The sequence below is a fragment of the Oncorhynchus mykiss genome, chromosome 20, assembly GCF_013265735.2.
Source record: "Oncorhynchus mykiss isolate Arlee chromosome 20, USDA_OmykA_1.1, whole genome shotgun sequence".
Classification (NCBI taxonomy): Eukaryota; Metazoa; Chordata; class Actinopteri; order Salmoniformes; family Salmonidae; genus Oncorhynchus; species Oncorhynchus mykiss.
Window position 1 is genome coordinate 5,398,751 of NC_048584.1, and position 25,681 is coordinate 5,424,431.

Consider the following 25,681-nt stretch of genomic DNA (forward strand, 5'->3'; position numbering starts at 1 on the left):
CGATATGGTTAATGAATGGAAATGCGCGTGCCTCAAAAGTAAACATAGGTAATATGAGTCATAACGTCTGAACAGTTTGGGCTAGAAACAAGACGTTTCCTCTGTAGAAAAGAGGGAGGCTTGTCTGAACCTGGCTATGGGATACAGTGGGGAAAGTGGGAGGGTTGAGCGAGATGGCAAATTCAAAGACAGCCTACTTTGCTATACTCAAGGGGGAGAGAGAAACATAGCTAGACAGTTTGACTATTAAACTAACTGCCATTGTTTTAAAATGTGGTAAAACAGCTTGTTTCTTAACCTGGATAAGAGTAGCTAACAAGGACTGTGACTGGTTAGCATCTAGTAATGCTCATATTCTGCTCATCATTGCCTATCCAGTCCAAGTGAAAGCGAGAAGGAGAGTACAATCCGAGTCGCCCATGGTAGAGTCTTAGTCAAATTACAAGTCATGAAATCCAGGACTTGAGACAGACTCGAGTCCTGGTCCTGAGCCTATTTCTGTATGCTACAGCACCCATGCTTTGTTCTGCTCTAACAACTGGACAACCCAAACTCCTTAGCACTCACTGGTAAAACTGGAATCACACAGCAACCCCCCCCCCCCACCCACCAAAAAATATAAAGTGAGCGAAAGAAAGTGATAGATAAAGAAGTAGAGGGAGAGACTAGGTTTACCTCCACTGTACTCACATCCTACCATAACCTTGTCTGTAAATTAAGCCTTGGATCTATTCTTCCGTGCCCAGAAATCGGCTCCTTTTACTCTGTTCCGAACGCACTAGACAACCAGTTTTCATAGCCTTCAGCCGTACCCTTATCCTCCTCCTCTGTTCTTGTAGAGGTCAACCCAGGCCTTGCAGCCCACGCGCAGCCCGCCCATTCCCCAGGTGCTCTCTTTTGTTGACTTCTGTAACCGTAAAAGCCTTGGTTTCATGCATGTTAACATTAGAAGCCTCCTCCCTAACTTTGTTTTATTCACTGCTTTAGCACACCGCGCCAACCGTGATGCCCTAGCCATGTCTGAATCCTGGCTTAGGAAGGCCACCATAAATCCTGAAAATCCTATCCCTAACTATAACATTTTAGGACAAGATAGAACTGCCAAAGGGGGTAGATAAGCAATCTACTGCAGAGTTCTGTCATACTATCCAGGTCTGTGCCCAAACAATTTGAGCTTCTACTTTTAAAATCCACCTTTCCAGAAACAAGTCTCTCACTGTTGCCGCTTGCTATAGACCCCCCTCAGCCCCCAGCTGTGCCCTGGACACCATATGTGAATTGATTGCCCCCATCTATCTTTAGAGTTTATTCTGTTAAGTGACCTAAACCGGGTCATGCTTAACACCCCAGCTGTCCTACAATCTAAGCTAGATGCCCTCAATCTCACACAAATCAAGGAACCTACCAGGTACAACCCCAAATCTGGTATCCGAGCTAGTCATGGGTGCACCTCAGCCACACTTAAGGTCCTAAACGATATCATAACCGCCATGTGACTGCCTCGCCTGGTTCATCAACTACTTCTCAGATAGATTTCAGTGTCAAATCGGTGGGCCTGTTGTCTGGACCTCTGGCAGTCTCTATGGGGGTGCCACAGGGTTCATTTCTCAGGCTGACTCTTTTCTCTGTATATATTAATGATTTTGCTCTTGTTGCTGGTGATTCTCTAATACACCTCTACGCAGACGACACCATTCTGTATTCATCTGGCCCTTCTAAGGACACTTAAACCTCCAAACAAGCTTCAACGCCATACAACAATCCTTCCATGGTCTCCAACTGCTTTTAAATGCTAGTTAAACTAAATGCATGCTCTTCAACCGATTGTTGCCCGCACCAGCCCGCCTAGCATCACTACTCTGGACGGTTTTGCAACAAAGCCATCACTCATGCTGCCAAACATACCCTCGTAAAACTGACTATCCTACAGATCCTGGACTTTGGTGATGTCATTTACAAAATAGCCTCCAACACTCTACTCAACAAACGAGATGTAATCTATCACAGTGCCATCCATTTTGTCACCAAAGCCCCATATACTACCCACCACTGCGACCTGTATGCTCTCTTTGGCTGGCCCTCACTACATATCCGTCACCAAATTCACTGGCTCCAGGTCATCTATAAGTCTTTGCTAGGTAAAGCCCTGCCTTGTCTCAGCTCACTGGTCACCATAGCAACACCCACCCATAGCACACGCTCCAGCAGGTATATTTCACTGGTCATCCCCAAAGCCAACACTTCCTTTGGCCACCTTTCCTTCCAGTTCTCTGCTGCCAATGACCAGAACGAAATGCAAAAATCTCTGAAGCTGGAGACTTATCTCCCTCTCTAACTAAGCGTCAGCTGTCATAGCAGCTTACCGATCACTGTCCTTGTACACAGCCAATCTGTAAATAGCACATCCCTATATTGTTACTTATCCTCTTGCTCTTTTGCACCCCAGTATCTCTACTTGCACAGCTATCGCTCCAGTGTTAATGCTAAATTGTAATTATTTCATCTCTATGGCCCATTTATTTCCTGACCTCCCTACATTTACACACACACACTGTACATATATTTTTTTATTGTGTTATTGACTGTACATTTGTTTATGTGTAACTCTTCTTTTTTTTCTCACACTACTTTGCTTAATCTTGGCCAGGTCGCAGTTGTAAATGAGAACTTGTCCTCAACTGGCCTGGTTAAATAAAGAGGAGCCCAGAGGTTAATTTCTCTCCCTGTCGGCTTCCCCCACCCCTTCTCTTCCCGTGGAGATCTGGATGCGTCGCAGGACATTTTCCAGGTGACACCTTGTGGCAAAATCTGCACGGAGCCTTCACCGTGCACTGCCACTTTAAGAGCGCATGAGCAGTAAGGAAGGAGGAAATAAAGAGAGCTCGTTCAGCTCTTTGGGGAGGAGCTCTTTGGTGGCGCGACAGTTTGATTTTGTGTGCTGTGCTGCAGAAGTTTTGTTTGTTTTCAGCGTGTGTAGTTTATAGAGTATTTGACTCAATCATCGGTGTAATCGCTCTAGGTCGTGGTTGTTTTCGTTTGGGACCGCGCCCGTTATGGATCGCATGGATTAGTAGCAACATTGTTGCGAAGCTTTAACATGCAAACCAACAAAACATCGGACAGTCAGACAGTACACCTGCACGCCTGAAGACCACAGCTAAGATCTCTTGTTCTCTTTCTCTTTTTCTCTTCCCTCTATCGTTCCAGTGCTTTACCCTGCAACAGACTCTCTGTTTTTCCAATGCACTTCCCATTGAAGTTCATTAGAGCTGGACTATTATTGCCCTGCCAGAAGTATTTGGACATTTTAGTTAAAAGGGAGGTTGTTTGCAAGTTGTGTATTGTTATGTGAACTGTATTGAGATGTACTAATGACATGTGGCCGAGAAGACTGTGGACATTTTTAAGGCCTTTGTTGTGTCGATGAACACCCCCTCCCCCCCCCCCCACATTCATACCCTCTGCACTCATCCCTCTCTAATAAATACCGCTACAGAATTGGCACCCAAACAGGGACTTGAAGAGAAACACCCATGACACCATCCACACAAGGTTGAATCATGTCTTTTGTTGGAACCCCATACTGTGTCAATGTGGACACACCGGATGGCAATCATGTTTGAGATTCGTTCATTGTGGAAGGACTCGATGAACTAATGGAGTTGGATAGCACTGCCCCTAATCCCCAGGCTTCTGGCTCACCTATAACATCTCCACCATTACCCTCTCCTCAAACCCTTCCGGTTACCCTGTCCAGAGAGACTGGGAGAGGTGTCTCTGTGATCACTGGACAACTGGAACATCAATGGACACACACCAATCATAGTTTGACAATGCAGGAGAATGCCATTCGCAAACTCAGTGAATGTGTGGAGGCTCATCAGACAGATGTGCAGAGGAGGTTGGATTACCTTCCCTGTCAAATGGAGGAAAACCAACAACAAATTGTTCAGAGACAGAAATATTTACAAGATTCTCTGAAACAGGATATTCAAGGTAAACTGCACCGGTTCAAAACACAAATGGAAACTAACCATCATCAAGTCATACTCTTTCTTGAGGACGAACAAAAACAGAGAGCAGAGGAGTCAGCCTCTATTGTGAAGGGAAGTGTGTTCTTATCTGAAGGAAGTTATGGAGGACATGAATAACTCTCTCACAGGGGAACTACGATTTTTGATTGAACAGACTCAAAAGGACACCGTTAATGAGATGGAAAAAGCACAGAAGGCCACAGACCTTCAACTGGAAGGGCTGCACCAGGAGGTAATGCAGTGGTTTTCCCTTCTGGACAAATCTTCTGCACCTCCCTCAGGTTTTACCTCTGCCACTGGCTTGGCCAGTAATGGAATAGGAACAGGTAGCACTACAAAAACCCCTCTGAAGATACTGTTAAACAACAGAACTCCCGCTGCCACTGTCATGTCTCCTCTAGAGCGCTCCCTCCCTATAAAACTACTTTTCCCCACTTTTGGCAGCCCAGAAGATGATGTTGATCCACTGTTTTTCTTATCTAAGTGTAATGATTTTCTTTCTATCCGGCCCCTTACTGACTTGAAGGTTCTTGCCACCCTCCGCAGTGTTCTCCATGGTACAGCAAGAGACTGGTGGGAGATAGCCCGTGAACATGTGTCAACCTGGGAGGAGTTTCAAAAAATATTCCTCTCAGCCTTCCTCTCAGAGGACTATGGGGATGAACTGGCGGAATGTGTTCGTAACAGAGTCCAGGGTGAAGCAGAGCCAATACGGGACTTTGCCTTCTCCTATCGAGTTCTATGTAGGAGATGGAAGGCTGACATTACTGAGCAGGAGATGGTCAAACTCCTTCTTAAGAACATGGTTCCCCGCCTTGCTAGTCAACTTCGAGAACGTGTGCAAAATGTGGATGATCTGGTGCGTCTTGGGACTCAGTTTGAGAAGGACTGGAAGCACCACCTCCAAACTAAAAACCCCGTTCCCTCATCCCAGTATACCCATAACTCTCCTAGGGCTAAACCGTCTCAGATATTTGTACCCAAGATCCAGGACAAATGTCCAGTTGTGTGTTGGAGGTGTAAAGTTCAACATCCTCCAGATTCTTGCCCGCTCTATGTCCAGCGTCAGGATTCAGGAAAAGGTCAGAAAGGACCGAAGACTGAAAGTCTAGACAGGCGTGGTGGCTTGCATACAATTGGGTCAGCCTTAATGCCCACCATGAAGCCTTTAGACAGCACAGCTAGCGGCCTTATTCCTATTCCGCAACAACTATTGGTTCCTCTGACTGTTAGGAACTGGAGAGGGAAGGCCATAATCGACACAGGGGCATCTTACACCCTGATGCAAGAGGCCCTGTGGCAGAACATGGCATTACGTCATGAGGAGCTACGAATATGGGAGGAGGGACCATTGTACTTGACCAATGGAGAACCTACCACTCCCTTGGGCTGGATTAGTATAATAATAAAACTGCATAGTGAGACTATTAACCTTCCTGTGGCTATTCTTGCAGATTCAAGCCTTGCATTTGCTGTAGTCCTTGGCCTAGACTTCCTGTTCTTCAGTGGACTGACCATCTCGATGTCCGAACCCTCCTATCGGCTGCACTCTGACTATTCTCAGCCTCATCCATTTCAACCTGGTAATGCACTGATTTCAGGTTGGAGCCTGCTACATTATGCAGAGTCCGGACAAGGTCAAGTCAGAGACAGAGAAAATATAAAGAGACAAAGACAAAAACATGTTCCACCAGTGAAGTCTGAGAACCCAACTATCACCCTGATTACCGCCGTACCCCACCTTCTATCCGAGAGCAAAAGCAAACCTGATGCTGATTTCTACATCAAACAAGCGGTGCAACAGGCATGTCTGTCGGATGATGAAAGGTGGCAGCTATCCCAGATGTTGGACGTGAACAGTGAGGTCTGTACTCTTACACTCGGCCGTACAACCGTCTTCAAACACAAAATCTATACCCGGCATGAGTTCCCCATTAAGCAGCGTCCCTACAGGCTGTCCCCCGCCAATCTGGCAATTCTCAATGAACAGCTCAAAAGCATGTTGGAGAATGGAATTGTGGAACCTTCTTTTTCTGGATGGGCTTCTCCGGTTGTCCTGATTCCTAAGAAAGATGGTGGATATCGATTCTGTGTGGACTACAGGAAGCCGAATGCCATAACAGAAAGCGATGCCTACCCTCTACCAAACATAAATGACATACTGGAATCTCTGGCAGGAGCATCCATTTTTAGTAATCTGGATCTGAACAGTGGCTATTGGCAGGTGTCAATGGATCCTGCTAGTCAGGACAAGACTGCCTTTGTCACCCCTGCTGGTTTGTACTCCTTCAAAGTCATGCCTTTTGTTTTGAAGAATGCTCCAGCAACCTTCCAAAGGTTGATGGAGACTGTCCTGGGAGATCTGAGGGGTAGAAATTGTCTTGTGTATCTGGATGACATCATAATCTACTCCTCCTCTGTTGCGGATCATCTGCAAGACATTCAGTCTGTCTTCGACAGACTAAAGGCTGCAGGTTTGACCTTGAACTTGAAGAAGTGTCGTTTCTGTCTGCCAGAACTCAAGTTCCTTGGTCATGTGGTTAATGCTGAAGGTATCCATGCAGATCCAGCCAAAGTTGCAGCCATGCAGGAATTCCCAATTCCCACATCCCTCAAGGCTGTTCAGCGGTTTCTGGGTATGGCTGGATGATACCACAGGATTGTGCCTGACTTTTCAAAGGTAGCCGAACCCCTCAACCACCTTAAGAAGAAAGGTGTGAAATTCCAATGGACCCCTGCATGCCAAGGTGCATTTGAAGCACTCAAAAACAGTCTAATTACTCCTCCAGTGCTTGGACATCCTAACCTGAATGCTCATTTCATTGTGTACACGGATGCAAGTCAAACAGGACTTGGAGCAGTCTTGGCTCAACAAACAGGACTTGGAACAGAAGAAGTTCTTGCCTATGCAAGTCGCACCCTTAATTCAGCCGAGAGGAATTATTCAACGACTGAAAGGGAGTGCCTTGCTGTGGTCTGGGCTTTGGACAAATGGAGCTACTACTTGGAGGCAAAGATCTTCACCGTTGTCACAGACCATGCTGCTCTGCAGTGGGTTCTGGCATCAGGCAAGACCAACAGCCGTCTTATTCGCTGGTCTATCAGACTGCAGAAGTTTGACTTCATCATTGAGTACCGCAAAGGAAAACTGAACGTTGTACCAGATGCCCTTTCTCGGATTACAGAGACTGCCAATGTTTGTCCTCCCTTGTGCAGTACTTATACTACCGCTAAATGTCTGGATGATTCCTTTCCTCTGGATGATGAGTGTGTGGAGAGCACAGCAGAAGGATGCTGCCATCATGTCGATCCACAAGAGTCTGTCTGAAGAAGACTCCAAGAGTCGCTTCAATGATAAGTATAGCATAATTCAGGATAAAGTGTATTGAAAAACTCCAAGAGGAGATGGAATACACAGCACCCATTATCGCATCTTCATTCCCTCTACATTGTGTGACCAGATAATCCAAGCTTATCATGCCAATCCCATGAGTGGCCATCTTGGAGTTAAAACTTATTGAAGACTACAAGAGGTGGTTTACTGGCCAGGCATGTGGGTTGATACCCGGAAGTTTGTACAGCAGTGTGAAGTCTGCCAGAAATACAAACCAGACATTGGCAGACCTGCCGGAAAAATGCAGCAGACCGTGGTGAACCATCCAAATGAAATGTTGGGAATTGACCTCATGGGACCTTTTCCTCCCAGCCGTGGGACACGGAATGAATTTTTATTGGTGGTAGTGGACTACTACACACACTGGGTGGAGTTGTTTCCCCTCCGCAAAGCCACTGCATCAGCCATTGCTCTAATTCTGAGAAGGGAGGGCTTTACCAGATTCGGGATTCCCGACCAAATCCTCTCTGACCGAGGTCCGCAGTTCACATCAGGAATATACAAAGAGCTCTGTACCTACTGGGGTGTAATTGCCAAGCTGACCACAGCCTACCATCCTCAGACCAACCTGACGGAGAGGGTAAACCGAACCCTGAAGGGGATGATTGCTTCATTCGTGGGGGATCAGCACACGAGGTGGGATCAGCATCTTCCAGAATTTCACTTTGCACTGAACTCTGCCGTGCAGGAGACTTCTGGGGTCACTCCCGCCGAACTCCACCTGGGAAGACCACTAAAAGGTCCGATGGACAGGGTCTTGCAAAGTTTGAATGTTTCACCTGACTGCCTAGCGTTTGATGCCGTACAACACCACCACACCTTGCTAGCCAGAGTGGAGGCCAGCAAAACCAAAGCCAAACAACGACAGCTGAGAAACTATGACAAACATAGACGAGACGTGTGTTTTCCACCCCAGTCTCGTGTCTGGGTACGTTCACATCATCTGTCAAAGGCATCTAAGAAGTTCACTGCCAAGCTAGCTTCGAGATGGAAAGGTCCATACCGTGTAGTGCAGCAGTTGGGACCGGTGAACTACTTGGTCTGTTTGGAGGACACTGGGGAAGATGTCAGAACAGTGCATGTTGTTGACCTAAAGCCCTGCTACCCTATGGCAGAAGAGCTGGATCGCAGGCAAAAGCAACACCTGCAGGACCTCTTCGTGGAGGACTCTGATGAGGAGGACTTCCCTGGTTTTGTGTAGCAGGAACATGAACTTGTGTAGTTTAGTTAAAAGGGAGGTTGTTTGCAAGTTGTGTATTGTTATGTGAACTGTATTGAGATGTACTAATGACATGTGGCCGAGAAGACTGTGGACATTAAGGCCTTTGTTGTGTTGATGAACACCCCCCCCCCACATTCATACCCTCTGCACTCATCCACTAGAAAGGAATACAGATTATTGCAAATCCTCTGTTGATGACTGGGTTCGTTCTTGTATGAAGTTGCTGTTGAATTGCTCTGCCATTATTAGTATTAGTATTATTGTATGAGGTATTCTTGTTGGGGTTACCCCTATGCTGTGATGTGGGTTTTATATGGTGTGTATTCTCTTTTATCTCCACTGGCTATCTGGTAAACAGGCTACACTCTAGGCAGTCTCTTCTGCTGATGTGTGTGGGTCTGGTAGTGATTCTCTCTATTCTACTCTTTTCCTTTCGGCATGGTTGATACCTGCCTGGCGCCCGAACAAAATCTTTCTTTACCCCTCTCTAATAAATACCGCTACAACCTCATCCTGAGCTATGCGACAGGCGCTGACAGCTCTCATCCAAACAAATTATGCCGGGGTCGAGTTTGTCAGGGCCTGCTCCGAAGCGACAGCGCCACAGCAATAGGCTCCGCCCATTGAAAAACAACATTAGACCAAACTAGCCTTCCCTGAACTACTCAACAAAGTACATTGTTTTCCATGAGCTCAGCTTGAAGTGGTCTGACAAAGAACCCCCCAAACATAAATAAACGTATTCCTAAAATGTCTTTAAGAAAATAACAAGTTAACCTCTGGTCTCTTGACACAATCATCTCTACATGGGTATAACAGGAGAATAGGGAGAAACAATTAATCATTTCAAAAGGACTTGGAGCAGATAAAAATGTACTTAAAAAACAGACTGACAAATGAAGATCACATTGCATTATAGCAGAGTTTCCATTAGCCTGATGAATTTTTTGTTTGTTGAAAAGCTGGTAAATAAAAATGGCGAATGGGTCCGGTAAATTTCTCAAATGTTCGGTGCCACATTTTCCTGACAGAAACCATGCAGTATAGGCATACAGCAGAGTTGAATTCAATTCTAAATAGATTCTTAGTTGAACTACACATGGAAGTCATTAAGAGTACAGCTAAAAAAATTCCTGAATTGACTGAAATGTATTAAAATGTACCCCTACCCAGCTATACACCTACACAATGTCAATGACTTATCTAACCCACTCATTTCAAAAGAATGACATGAAAAATGAACTGCTCCATTTAAAACTAAGTACTCTAGCAAGCACTTCCCTCTCTGACTGTTGTGTGATGTCTACTCATCTATTATCACACTCTTCATTCATATTACCCACACTCTCTCTATCGGCATCCCCCAGTGATGAATGTGTTCCTTTTTCCACCTTCCAGAAGCTTGTGTGGAAGTCGAAGATAAATAAAAGAGGGGAACGTAAAAACGAAGGGCAGGAAAAGAAACAGTGCTGGAGTGATGCTTCTTGTTGGAAAGGCCCTTGAGAGGCGCATTCAATCTTTCAATCAATACGTGGCATTGCCGGGTGTACACCATCATTAGAGGACGCTTCCCTGTTCATTTATCAATGAGACGTGCACCTGACTACTTCCTGTAAACAACCACTCAGTATAGTATTCAGACCCCTCGACTTTTTCCACATTGTTACGTGCAATTTACACACAATGACAAAGCAAAAACAGGCTGTTAAAAAAAGAAAGCATGCTCCCAAGTGGAGCATCAGTCGAAGGCACTGCATTGCAGTGCTAGAGGTGTTATTACAGACCCGGGTTCAATCCCGGGCTATGCCACAACCGGCCATGGGCGGGAGTCCCAAAGGACGGTGCACAATAGGCCCAGCTTCGTTCAGGTTAGGGGAGGGTTTGGCCAGGGGGTCTTGACATGGCTCATCGCACTCTAGCGACCCCTTGCGGCAGAGAGGGTTCCTGCATGCTGACCCCAGTAGCCAGTTTAACAGTGTTGTTTCCTCCGGCACACTGGTGCGGCAGGCTTCCGGGTTAAGCTGGCGGGTGTTAAGGAGTGCGTTTAGGCGGGTCATGTTTTGGAGGACACATGACTCCATCGTCTCCTCTCCCGAGCCCGTTGGGGAGTTGCAGCAATGAGACATGATTGAAATTAGGGAGAAAAGGGGTGGTAAAATAACAAAACAGAAAATAATTTAAAAAACAGAAATACCTTATTTACATAAGTATTCAGAACCTTTGCTGTGAGACTTGAAATTGAGTTCAGGTGCATCCTGTTTCATTGATCATCAAGATGTTTCTACAACTTGACTGGAGTCCACCTGTGGTAAATTCAATTGATTGGACATGATTTGGAAAGGAAAACACACACACACACGTCGGAGCAAAAAACCAAGCCATGAGGTTGAACTGTCAGTAGACCCCGGAGACAGGATTGTTACGAGACACAGATCTAGAGAAGGGTACCAAAACATTTCTGCAGCATTGAAGGTCCCCAAGAACACAGTGGCTTCCATCGTTCTTAAATGGAAGAGGTTTGGAACCACCAAGACTAGAGCTGGCTGCCCGGCCAAACTGAGCAATAAGGGGAGAAGGGCCTTGTTCAGGGAGGTGACCAAGAAGCCGATGTTCACTCTGACAGAGCTCCATAGTTCCTCTGTGGAGATGGGAGAAAATTCCAGAAGGACAACCATCTCTGTAGCACTTCAACAATCAGGCCATTATGGTAGAGTGGCCAGACTGAAGCAACTCCTCAGTAAAAGGCACATGACAGCCCACTTGGAGTTTGCCAAAAGGCACCTAAAAGACTGACCATGAGAAACATAATTCTCTGGTCTGATGAAACCAAGATTGAACTCTTTGGCCTGAATGACAAGCGTCACATCTGGAGGAAACCAGGCACCACCCCTACGGTGGTGGTGGCAGCATCATACTGTGGGGATGTTTTTCAGCGGCAGGGACTGGGAGACTAGTCAGGATCAAGGAAAAGATGAACGGAGCAAAGTACAGAGATCCTTGATGAAAACCTGCTCCAGAGCACTCAGGACCTCAGACCGGGGCGAAGGTTCATTTTCCAACAGGACAACGACCCTAAGCACACAGCCAAGACAATGCAGGAGTGGCTTTGGGACAATGTCCTTGAGTGGCCCAGCCAGAGCCCAGGCATGGAACCCGATCAAACGTCTCTGGAGAGACCTGAAAATAGCTGTGCAGCAACGCTCCCCATCCAACCTAACAGAGCTTGCGAGGATCTGCAGAGCGGAATGGGAGAAACTCCCCAAATACAGGTGTGCCAAACTTGTAGCGTCATACCCAAGAAGACTCGAGGCTGTAATTGCTGCCAAAAGTGCTTCAACAAAGTACTGAGTAGAGGGTCTGAATACTTATGTTACTTGAATACTTGGTTTATTTTTTATAAATTAGCAAAATTTTCTAAAAACCTGTTTTGTCATTATGGGGTATTGTGTAGATTGATGAGGGGAAAAAACAATTTAATCCATTTTAGAGTAAGGCTGTAACGTAACAAAATGTGGAAGAAAGTAAAGGAGTCTGAATACTTTCCCAATGCACTGTAGCTTAACGGTTTAACCAACTATTTTGTACTTGAATAAAGGAGGGATGTTACCTGGTATGTTTATTAATAAAAATCCATGAGGCTGTTTTACACCCTGTGTGTTTGTGGTGAGACTAGGCTTGCAACTACTACCAATGAGTAGAGTAGAGTACTACTACTACTACTACTACTAGTAGTGAGTGCAGCTGCATCTCTGTCTGTTGCCCACATTCATCTTTAGATGACCACATTAATCAAGTTAAGGTCAGAGTCAAAGGTTAACTGACCACATTGATCATTTGGACAATCAGTCACTATAGTAATGACTTTGGGGATGAGTCAAAAGACACGTGTCTCTACGCCTGTAGAGTGTAGAATCAGGGTTTGATATAGAGCAATGGGAGTAGATAACTGTCGAGCGCCGAGATCTCTTTGTTTCAGATGGATGATAAGGAGGGATGGTGGAATGAGCTCCCCTGCTTCGCTGATGCTGTTTGAAGTGGAGCGGTTGAGTTCATCTTCGGATTGGGGGGTGGTTGTGTGTGTGCGCGCACGGTTGCATGTGGGTCGTTAGAGGTCGACCGATTAATCGAAATGGCCGATTTCAAGTTTTCATAACAAATCGGAAATTGGTATTTTTGGGCGCCGATTTTTTTTTTTTTTATACCTTTATTTATTTAACGAGGCAAGTCAGTTAAGAACACATTCTTAGTTTCAATGACGGCCTAGGAATGGTGGGTTAACTACCTGCCTTGTTCAGGGGCAGAAGAGAGATTTTCACTGTCAGCTCGGGGGATCCAATCTTGCAACCTTACAGTTAACTAGTCCAACACTAACCACCTGCCTCTCATTGCACTCGACGAGGAACATGCCTGCCTGTTAAGCAAATGCAGTAGAAGCCAAGGTAAGTTGCTAGCTAGCATTAAACATCTTAGAAAAAACAATCAATCACAATCACTAGTTAGAACTACACATGGTTGATGATATTACTTGTTTACCTAGCGTCTCCTGCATTGCATATAATCGATGCAACGCAGGGGGATGATTTAACAAAAGTGCATTTGCGAAAAAAGCACAATCGTTGCACACTGTACCTAACCATAAACACCATTGCCTTTCTTAAAATCAATACACAGAAGTATATATATTTTTAAACCTGCATATTTAGCTAAAAGAAATCCAGGTTAGCAGGCAACATTAACTAGGTGAAATTGTGTCATTTCTCTTGCGTTCATTGCAAGCAGAGTCAGGGTATATGCAACAGTTTGGGCAGCCTGGCTCATTGCGAACTAATTTGCCAGAATTTTACGTAATTATGACATAACATTGAAGGTTGTGCAATGTAACAGCAATATTTAGACTGATGGATGCCACGCGTTCCGTATTTCACTGAAACATTTTGTTTTTGAAATGAGTTTCCGGATTCGACCATAGTAATGACCAAAGGCTCGTATTTCTGTGTGTTATTATGTTATAATTAAGTCTATGATTTGATAGAGCAGTCTGACTGAGCGGTGAGAGGCAGCAGCAGGCTCGTAAGCATTCATTCAAACAGCACTTTCGTGCGTTTTGCCAGCAGCTCTTCGCAATGCTTCAAGCATTGCGCTGTTTATGACTTCAAGCCTATCAACTCCCAAGATTAGGCCGGTGTAACCGATGTGAAATGGCTAGCTAGTAGGTGGGGTGCGCGCTAATAGCGTTTCAAACGTCACTCGCTCTGAGACTTGGGAGTAGTTATTCCCCTCGCTCTGCAAGCACCGCGGCTTTTGTGGAGCGATGGGTAACGCTGCTTCGAGTGTGGCTGTTGTCTATGTGTTCCTGGTTCGAGCGCAGGTAGGGGCGAGGAGAGGGACGGAAGCTATACTGTTACACTGGGGGATCACTGGGTGGCTTTTGGCCATTTATTAGGATTCCTCAAGTCGAACTCATTGTCAGAAAAAAAAAGTTGGTCCAAATCAAATATTAGGTATTATTATTAATGAATAGTATATGAATCCTATAAGTAAAAAAACAAAAATGACCAATCAATTAGCTTTATTACTCAGAGATGAAATTATATTTCAACAAAATTATCTTATGTTTCTAACAGATGATGATGATTTCAGAACAATTTGTGGAGTCGAAATCCTCTTTCTTTTGCATTTTGAGGTGGAACGACTGTGAGTGTGTGTGTGTGAGTGTGTGTGTGTGTGTGTGTGTGTGTGTGTGTGTGTCAGCCTGAAGCAGGTGGGGATTTTGGATGTGGACAAATTACCTAGGAGAAGACAAATAGCTTTAGCAGGAGGGCAAGTGACATTCATGTTTCATGTGGTTATGGACAATGACCCCTGGGGGTCAGGGTGCAAATGAGGCAGAGGCCCATTCCAGCACATGTGCTAACCCTGAAACCTGAGCCAATCCAAATAGGGCTCTGACTGTCACACACAAACACAGTGAGGAAGACAGAACATCCGCCACAGTGCATTCTTCACCTCGGACCGCAAAGGTTGAGTGCCCAAAATACCCAGGAAGAGAGTGGTTGAGTGGTGTGGGTGTTGTTAAGAGGCTTCCTGCCCTGTGTTCACGCCAGGCTCCTGAGGAAAGAGGCTAGTTTATACTGTTTGTAACAGCTTTGTGGTAATAATACCAAGCCCCTGCTACTGCAAGTAGCATGCTCAGTCAAGTGAAACTTTGCCTGGAAGAACAGACTCTTTGGCAGCTAAGAGAGAGAGAGAGACAGAGACAACGCAAATGAGCAGACTCAAGGTTTCAGAACAGGGGAGGAGGGAGTGAGGAAGGAAGGGAGCGAGGGATGACCTGGATTGCTGCCAAGGAACAGAGGAGGCAGGAGAGGAGAGGGTACACCCCTAGCCATGGCAGCAGGTGTTTATGCAATGTACACAAAACAGAGGACTGCAATAAAAGGCACAAGGTGCATACATAAAATCTGATACTTACGCAAATCGGACAAGGGTGAGAAATGGAACAGACACCCCCTGTGGAAAAGAGGGAAAGAGCTCAGTGCCGAAGACACATCAGTAGAGATTTGGACAGGGGGATGAAATAGAAGGGATAAAAATAGCGGTCGTACCTTCACCCATGGCTGTATAGAGTCATCGATTCAGCCAAAAAGAGGCACATGGGAGAGTAAAGCGGTGACAATGAGTAAATACGCTGTCCGACGCGGTCAAAACATCCACAAGCCGAACGGAGGGAAACAAGTATAGCCAATAAAAGTTTAAGGATGCCGACAACTACTATTATACTACTGCACACATTTCAGTGTATATCACACCCTCTCGCAGCATTGATCCCCATTTTCCTTTTCTTCGTGTAGTACATTACACACACTCATTTGAAAGCTGTAGGAGCAGAGCACATGCTTGCGATTAGTTGGATATTTCCTGGAAAAGCATGTAAACCTTGGAAAGGAAGGCAATTACAGTTGCGTCAATGCTGCCCCCCCCCCCCCACACACACACACACACCACCAGGCTGATAAAGACACTGCACCGAGTCGCACGACTGTCAACACTAAAAGCTAGCGACAACAATATTCTGATTTGCTACATAGGAATGTGTTTAAAAAAGAAAATGTCTTTACAACATTCTTGCTGATAAAAGCCTAATTTATGTAAAGCCTAAAAGAGAACAGAAGCATTCAGGTGTTGAAACATATTTTTATTGTACCGATACATTTTTATTACCTATAAAAAAAACAACCCATGTGCCTCTGCCATAACATAGGCTTAGATAAGGACGAAAGCAAATCATGGTAGATATCATTAGTGCATATACCCACTATGTATGTGCACAGACTAACAACTCTTCACATGACGCAGCAACTGTTGAGCTCTCCACACACAGCAAATGGCATAAACAGAATGTTGACTTGACTCCACATGAGTAAGGGCTATATAAATGTACATAGGACTAATACAGCAGAGGATGCCCAGTCATCCATTTCTCCTCTCCTTCGAAGCACTTTTATTTTTATTTACATTAGCTCTGCTCTATCGGGGTCGTTGTCATCATTAATCAAGTGGCCTCTAACAAAAACACAGGACCAGATGAGACAAAGGGAAGAGAAGAGGGGAAGAGACCAGAGGGGTGGACTCACTGAGCTGGGTAAGGAGGAACGGAGGTGGGGGACGTGGGAGCAATGTACCCTCTATACTGCTCCAGTGTGCAGATGCATAGTATCCCCCAAGACCGCAGGCAAGAGCACCAACCGGTTGATCTCCAAGGCATTCCTAGTCGATCGCAAAACATTTCTGTAAAAAACCCAATGATGAGGTCTTGTTCCTATTTTAATTAGTCTCAGGCTCTTGGCGGTAGGGGCAGCCGATTCATCTGCCCTGCACGCCGGGTAGGTGAACTGTTGCTATTTTGTCTAAAGGTATAAACTATGCCTTCACAGCGGGCACGGAGAGCAAATCTGGCCAATCGAATGGCTCAGATCACCTCTTTCGTAGCTTTCCAAAGACTGGAAAGCTGCCACGGTCATCCCCCTCTTGAAAGGGGGTGACACTCTAGACCCAAACTGCTACAGACCTATATCTATCCTACCCTGCCTCTGAGGCCTTCGAAAGCAAAGTTAACAAAACAGATTACCGACCATCTTGAATCCCACCGTACCTTCTCCACTATGCAATCTGGTTTCAGAGCTGGTCATGGGTGCACCTCAGCCACGCTCAAGGTCCTAAACGATATAACTGCCATCGATAAGAGACAATACTGTGCAGCCATATTCATTGACCTGGCCAAGGCTTTCGACTATGTCAATCACAACATTCTTATTGGCAGACTCAACAGCCTTGGTTTCTCAAACTACTGCCTCGCCTGGTTCACCAACTACTTCTCAGGTAGAGTTCAGTGTGTCAAATCGGAGGGCCTGTTGTCTGAACCTCTGGCAGTCTCTATGGGGTGCCACAGGGTTCAATTCTCAGGCCGACTCTCTTCCCTGTATACATCAATGATGTCGCTCTTGCTGCTGGTGATTCTCTGATCCACCTCTACGCAGACGACACCATTCTGTATCATTCTGACCCTTTGGACACCGTTAACCTGTTGAGTGTAGGGGGCAGTATTTTGATGTTTGGATGAAAAACGTATCCAAATGAAACTGCCTATTTCTCAGGCCCAGAATCTGCATATAATTGTTAGATTAGGATAGAAAACAGTCTAAAGTGTCCAAAACTGTCCAAATATTGTCTGAAAGTGAAGAAATAATAACCAACAAGTAATCTAACTAACAATTCCAAAACTACTGTCTTATACACAGTGTATAGTGGTGGCTGTTTAACAGTCTGATGGCCTTGAGATAGAAGCTGTTTTTCAGTCTCTCGGTCCCAGTTTTGATGCACCTGTACTGACCTCGCCTTCTGGATGATATCGGGGTGAACAGGCAGGGCTCGGGTGGTTGTTGTCCTTGATGATCTTTATGGCCTTCCTGTAACATCGGGTGGTGTAGGTGTCCTGGAGGGCAGGTAGTTTGCCCCCGGTGATGCGTTGTGCAGACCTCAATACCCTCTGGAGAGCCTTACGGTTGTGGGCGGAGCAGTTGCCGTACCAGGCGGTGATACAGCCCGCCAGGATGCTCTCGATTGTGCATCTGTAGAAGTTAGTGAGTGCTTTTGGTGACAAGCCAAATTTCTTCAGCCTCCAATTCAGTTTGTCTGTGATGTGTATGCCGAGGAACTTAAAACTTACTACCCTCTCCACTACTGTTCCATCGATGTGGATGGGGGGGGGGGGGGGGGGGGGGGGGGTGTTCCCTCTGCTGTTTCCTGAAGTCCACAATCATCTCCTTAGTTTTGTTGACGTTGAGTGTGAGGTTATTTTCCTGACACCACACTCCGAGGGCCCTCACCTCCTCCCTGTAGGCCCTCGTCGTTGTTGGTAATCAAGCCTACCACTGTTGTGTCGTCCGCAAACTTGATGATTGAGTTGGAGGCGTGCGTGGCCACACAGTCGTGGGTGAACAGGGAGTACAGGAGAGGGCTCAGAACGCACCCTTGTGGGGCCCCAGTGTTGAGGATCAGCGGGGTGGAGATGTTGTTGCCTACCCTCACCACCTGGGGGCGGCCCGTCAGGAAGTCCAGTACCCAGTTGCACAGGGCGGGGTCGAGACCCAGGGTCTCGAGCTTGATGACGAGCTTGGAGGGTACTATGGTGTTGAATGCCGAGCTGTAGTCGATGAACAGCATTCTCACATAGGTATTCCTCTTGTCCAGATGGGTTAGGGCAGTGTGCAGTGTGGTTGAGATTGCATTGTCTGTGGACCTATTTGGGCGGTAAGCAAATTGGAGTGGGTCTAGGGTGTCAGGTAGGGTGGAGGTGATATGGTCCTTGACTAGTCTCTCAAAGCACTTCATGATGATGGAAGTGAGTGCTACGGGGCTGTAGTTTAGCTCAGTTACCTTAGCTTTCTTGGGAACAGGAACAATGGTGGCCCTCTTGAAGCATGTGGGAACAGCAGACTGGTATAGGGATTGATTGAATATGTCCGTAAACACACCGGCCAGCTGGTCTGCGCATGCTCTGAGGGCGCGGCTGGGGATGCCGTCTGGGCATGCAGCCTTGCGAGGGTTAACACGTTTAAATGTTTTACTCACCTCGGCTGCAGTGAAGGAGAGTCCGCATGTTTTCGTTGCAGGCCGTGTCAGTGGCACTGTATTGTCTTCAAAGCGGGCAAAAAAGTTATTTAGTCTGCCTGGGAGCAAGACATCCTGGTCCGTGACTGGGCTGGTTTTCTTTTTGTAGTCCGTGATTGACTGTAGACCCTGCCACATACAGTGCCTTGCGAAAGTATTCGGCCCCCTTGAACTTTGCGATCTTTTGCCACATTTCAGGCTTCAAACATAAATATATAAAACTGTATTTTTTTGTGATGAATCAACAACAAGTGGGACACAATCATGAAGTGGAATGACATTTATTGGATATTTCAAACTTTAACAAATCAAAAACTGAAAAATTGGGCGTGCAAAATTATTCAGCCCCTTTACTTTCAGTGCAGCAAACTCTCTCCAGAAGTTCAGTGAGGATCTCTGAATGATCCAATGTTGACCTAAATGACTAATGATGATAAAAATAATCAACCTGTGTGTAATCAAGTCTCCGTATAAATGCACCTGCACTGTGATAGTCTCAGAGGTCCGTCAAAAGCGCAGAGAGCATCATGAAGAACAAGGAACACACCTGGCAGGTCCGAGATACTGTTGTGAAGAAGTTTAAAGCCGGATTTGGATACAAAAAGATTTCCCAAGCTTTAAACATCCCAAGGAGCACTGTGCAAGCGATAATATTGAAATGGAAGGAGTATCAGACCACTGCAAATCTACCAAGACCTGGCCGTCCCTCTAAACTTTCAGCTCATACAAGGAGAAGACTGATCAGAGATGCAGCCAAGAGGCCCATGATCACTCTGGATGAACTGCAGAGATCTACACCTGAGGTGGGAGACTCTGTCCATAGGACAACAATCAGTCGTATATTGCACAAATCTGGCCTTTATGGAAGAGTGGCAAGAAGGAAGCCATTTCTTAAAGATATCCATAAAAAGTGTTGTTTAAAGTTTGCCACAAGCTACCTGGGAGACACGCCAAACATGTGGAAGAAGGTGCTCTGGTCAGATGAAACCAAAATTGAACTTTTTGGCAACAATGCAAAACGTTATGTTTGGCGTAAAAGCAACACAGCTGAACACCCCATCCCCACTGTCAAACATGGTGGTGGCAGCATCATGGTTTGGGCCTGCTTTTCTTCAGCAGGGACAGGGAAGATGGTTATAATTGATGGGAAGATGGACGGAGCCAAATACAGGACCATTCTGGAAGAAAACCTGATGGAGTCTGCAAAAGACCTGAGACTGGGACGGAGATTTGTCTTCCAACAAGACAATGATCCAAAACATAAAGCAAAATCTACAATGGAATGGTTCAAAAATAAACATATCCAGGTGTTAGAATGGCCAAGTCAAAGTCCAGACCTGAATCCAATCGAGAATCTGTGGAAAGAACTGAAAACTGCTGTTCACAAATGCTCTCCATCCAACCTCACTGAGCTCGAGCTGTTTTGCAAGGAGGAATGGGAAAAAATGTCAGTCTCTCGATGTGCAAAACTGATAGAGACATACCCCAAGCGACTTACAGCTGTAATCGCAGCAAAAGGTGGCGCTACAAAGTATTAACTTAAGGGGGCTGAATAATTTTGCACGCCCAATCTTTCAGTTTTTGATTTGTTAAAAAAGTTTGAAATATCCAATAAATGTCGTTCCACTTCATGATTGTGTCCCACTTGTTGTTGATTCTTCACAAAAAAATACAGTTTTATATCTTTATGTTTGAAGCCTGAAATGTGGCAAAAGGTCGCAAAGTTCAAGGGGGCCGAATACTTTCGCAAGGCACTGTACCTCTTGTGTCTGAGCCGTTGAATTGCGATTCTACTTTGTCTCTATACTGACGCTTAGCTTGTTTGATAGCCTTGCGGAGGGAATAGCTGCACTGTTTGTATTAGGTCATGTTACCAGTCACCTTGCCCTGATTAAAAGCAGTGGTTCGCGCTTTCAGTTTCACGCGAATGCTGCCATCAATCCACCGTTTCTGGTTTGGGAATGTTTTAATTGTTGCTATGGGAACGACATCTTCAACGCACGTTCTAATGAACTCGCACACCGAATCAGCGTATTCGTCAATGTTGTTATCTGACGCAATACGAAACATATCCCAGTCCACGTGATGGAAGCAGTCTTGGAGTGTGGAATCAGCTTGGTCGGACCAGCGTTGGACAGACCTCAGCGTGGGAGCTTCTTGTTTTAGTTTCTGTCTGTAGGCAGGGATCAGCAAAATGGAGTCGTGGTCAGCTTTTCCGAAATGAGGGCGGGGCAGGGCCTTATATGCGTCGCGGAAGTTAGAGTAACAATGGTCCAAGGTTTTTTCAGCCCTGGTTGCGCAATCGATATGCTGATACAATTTAGGGAGTCTTGTTTTCAGACTAGCCTTGTTAAAATCCCCAGCTATAATGAATGCAGCCTCAGGATGTATGGATTCCAGTTTGCAAAGAGTCAAATAAAGTTCGTTCAGAGCCATCGATGTGTCTGCTTGGGGGGGGAATATATACAGCTGTGATTATAATCGAAGAGAATTCCCTTGGTAGATAATGCGGTCGACATTTGATTGTGAGGAATTCTAAATCAGGTGAACAGAAGGATTTGAGTTCCTGTATGTTTCTGTGATCACACCACGTCTCGTTAGCCATAAGGCATACGCCCCCGCCCCTCTTCTTACCAGAAAGATGTTTGTTTCTGTCGGCGCGATGCGTGGAGAAACCCGCTGGCTGCACCGCCTCCGATAGCGTCTCTTCAGTGAGCCCTGTTTCCGTGAAGCAAAGAACGTTACAGTCTCTGATGTCCCTCTGGAATGCTACCCTTGCTCGGATTTCATCAACCTTGTTGTCAAGAGACTGGACATTGGCGAGAAGAATGCTAGGGAGTGGTGCACGATGTGCCCGTCTCCGGAGTCTGACCAGAAGACCGCCTCTTTTTTTCTTTTGAAAGCGAGTCAGGTAAACTTTTTCGTGATATCCAATTGCGATCTTGTCTCATTGCTACAACGCCGCAACGGGCTCAGGGGAGGCGAAGGTCGAGTCATGTATCCTCCGAAACATGACCTACCAAACTGCACTTAACACCCGCCTGCCAGCCACACCAATGTGTCGGGGGAAACACCGGAAGTCAGCCTACAGGTGCCCCGGCCTGCCTCAAGGAGTCGCTAGAGCGCGATGAGAAAAGTAAAGCGCCCCCGGCCAAACCCTCCCCTAACCCGGACGACGCTGGGACAATTGTGGCCGCCCTGTGACTCCCAGTCACGGCTGGTTGTGACACAGCCCGGGATCGAACCCGGGTCTGTAGTGACGCCTTAGACCGCTTCGCCCATCGGGAGGCCCGTAAACAGCTTTTTGTCGTCTCAAAGGGGCAGCGTTATATTTTCAGACAGGCGTGAATAAGCTAAGTAGCCAATAGCCAGAGGGTAGCATAAATTGTCTGATTCTCTGTAATAATGGTATGAGAATAATAAAGCATTGTATTTTGTAAAGTAGTTTCCTGCAGCAAACAAAACATTCAGGTCACTTCCTTGTCTGAAGGACAAGTGGATAAACAGGTTAATGTCAAGCCCTGCATGTTTTTTTCAAAAGTGTTATGGAATGTACAGTAGACCTACAATGAACACCACACATTGGCTGGTACTGTAGGCTGAGTGATAGAACAGCTATTGTTTTTGATGGTAGGCCACTCGGGTAGGCCCACATTATGATAAAATAGCCACAGTATGCTACTTGACCACTGTCTGAAACTACAACTTAAAGCGGGTAGTCTCAGTGTTAGTAAATGCGTGCTCGAAGTTGCACAGAATTTTCACAACTTTCATGTTTGCGCTCTGCAGACCTGAAATTTGCTCAGTGACTAAACAAATTAAACATTGCATCAAATACCTTCAATAAATCACCTGTTAACAATAAGAAGCACCGTTTCATGTGACTCCTCGATTGATTCATCTGTTTGAGTTGTTTTCCCCTCTGTTTTTTGAATGGATGTGAAATAATGTGGACTGTGAAATGGTTTCGGTGTGTCTTATTCGCTCCAGTCATGTGATAAAGTTTGTGGTAAGTGTGACGGCACCTTTTTTTGTGTTAAGCTTTATTTGCTCTGCCACCATTGACTGTTTGCATGCCTTTCCAATACAGCCAAGGTCTGTTAACGTGATTGTTCAATACATGTGAGCACACATTGAACAGCAGACACACACACACACAGCAGGATGTGAAGTACCCTCCAGAGACTCTTTGCGAGGTGTGCATCGATCGGAATTGAGTGTGGACAAGGAGGGCCGGAGATCTATGGGCGGCCATTACAGGAGATGTGCGGAGTAGGCCTGAGTACAACTGTGGCCCTCCACGCCGTCACTACCTCCCTTGTCTACTGGAGCTTTTCCGCCACTGAAGCAAACGATACCACCACACCGGGGGCTTGTCACTCCTCTTGCTTTCACCCTTGCTTTTCCCCCCTCTTTCTCTGGCAGTCTATCCCCATTTCAACGCTTGCTTCCTCCACTTCCAGTCTTCTCTACAACAGGGGACCTCAGAGCCCCCTGCTGTGTTGAGACATCTTCCTCCTGTGCTTTGCTTGGTCACCACTGTCTGGGCCCTGCTCTGTCAGTGGAACAGCTTGATCCTAAGGCTCTGTTAGACACTCCTACTGCACACAGTCAGGGAACGGTGAATGTTCTATTCCTCTGCCTTGTCACATTCGGAGCGCAGAGGAAGACGTATTACAAAATGTGTGGCAATGACATAAGTAATTGCTCGTTTTAAGGATGAACTATACAGAAATCACTGACATTTCCTGGTTGCTGGCAAAAATTTGAATTGTTTGCCTAATTTCAGTTTGTGACAAAACAAGCAGTGATTGTGTAGAGAATCATTGTACCATCTAAACCGCTGTGAAACATTTTCCATAGCCAAAAATAATTTATATTTCAGCTGTTTGAAGCTGGTGTATAAAAATCGAAAGACACAAAAACGAAACTTCAGAACGTCAAGCATAGAAATAGCACACATAGAACAGATACCGGTTCTTCGACTTGCTTTCAACGATAATTAAAAATCTATAACTCAAATTGCTATGTGAATTGGGTCAGGTCGCCCAAAAAGTTAGATATTGTAGCTTTAAAAACAAGTTTAGTGTCTGTGCCAATTCACAATACTATGTAGCCTTTGTCATTTGATAGGAGACTTTAAAAATTAAGAGATAAAGGTTAACATATGATCAAACCCTTTTAGTTTGTTACTTGACATTTAAAAACCTGTCACCACCATCAGGAATCTAAGATCGAAAACATAGCATTTCACTACACCCCCCAATACCTCTTCAAAATGTGTATGTGACCAATAACATTTGATATCTATCAGGTTATTTGAGATCTGCAGGCCCTCTCAATAGGCCAGCAAATTAAACAAATGTAGGCAGGATGTGTAGCTGGCTGTTCAGTCCAGCCCTGCTCCAGCAGCATAGGAAAGAGACCAGCAACTTACCAAGATTCACTAAAATATAATACCTCACTATCCCCCCCCACTCCTTCTCCACTGTATATCTTGCCACAATCATTAGGAGCTGGATGAAAATTGTGAGTTTGAATGATGTGGAGACGCAGTGACTATTAAAAAGCAAGGCAAATGACTTTACCAGTTTTTGCGCTGGGCTGCCAAGGCAGGGCCCCGGCGCTGTATCCCCATCTAAAAACCTTCTTCGGCTGATCAAAAGATCTAGCTAGCTGACTCTTCCCCCCCCTCCCTCTGCTGAAGTGCTGCTGGGCTCCCATGGCTATAGAGATCAAGCCCTTTTGGCTTGGCCGTCCACAGCACTATATAACAACTTCTGTCTCCCCGCCCTTTAGTAGTGTGGTTGTGGGCCCTCTGTTGCAGCGATCTGGGTTCTTGGGTTTGGCGAATGACCAGGGCACTAGCGCTCACACACAAAACCGTGCTAAGTGGAGAGAGAGAGAGCAGATATGGTGTGGAACTAGGGGCTCTTTCTTCCATAATGGATTACAGGGCCTGGACTTCCTCGCTCCACATCCCCAGAATGCAACATTGCTGATTTTTTCCCCTATTTCACTTCTTTGCTGGCTCTGCAAACATTTTTTTATTTTAAAATAAAGTATTCAATTTTGGGTCCCTTATACTGTGGTTTCCCTCATCCTGTTGTTCGTAATCTCAGCAGACGTCTACTGGCTGGACAGCAACACGCATCAGACTGAAACAAGGCTGCAGTACAGCGCTTCTGTAATCTGTCTTGTATTGTAGTCTATGACACGGTGGTCCGTGGAAGTGGTATAGCCACCCTTTAAGGTCTTGAGGGGGGCACATGGCCCTTTAAGAGCTTGTTATTCTTCACAGCTGGCCCACGCTGAGCTGTGCATGTATGGTAACAGGGAGAGGCTCGGCAAGCCGCCACTCTAGAACGGCACAGAGAATTTGTTTATGTTTCCTGCTGCCAAGATCCTGTCAGGAGGCGCCCCAAAGCTCCAGAAGAGGAAGTCCAGACTGTTCAGTCTCTAGCTAGCGAGGCCTTCTCGCCTATATGCTCTTGGGATTTTTACTATTTCGGCATTTATTGTAAGGGGCTCCATGAATCAGGAGATGACCCTTCCTCACCCCATCCTCCTCCTCACTCTTGCTCCTAACAGACTGCAATGGAGGAAGGATGCAAAACAAAACCAAGTTTTAAAGTATCTTTAGTCAAAGCACTACAGTGATCACAGTGCTAAAAGTGTTTAAATTCAAAACACCTCCAGTTAAGTGTCAGAGCACAGACATGTGAAGTACTGTAATGTTGGACATGAGCATCACCCATGTCATATCTGAAAAGGTTTGTCCCACCTAACCCGCTCCTCAGCCTGGCCAGACTCTACAGTAGACAAAAGGCGGCTGGGAAATGGCCTCAACTTCTCAAAGCC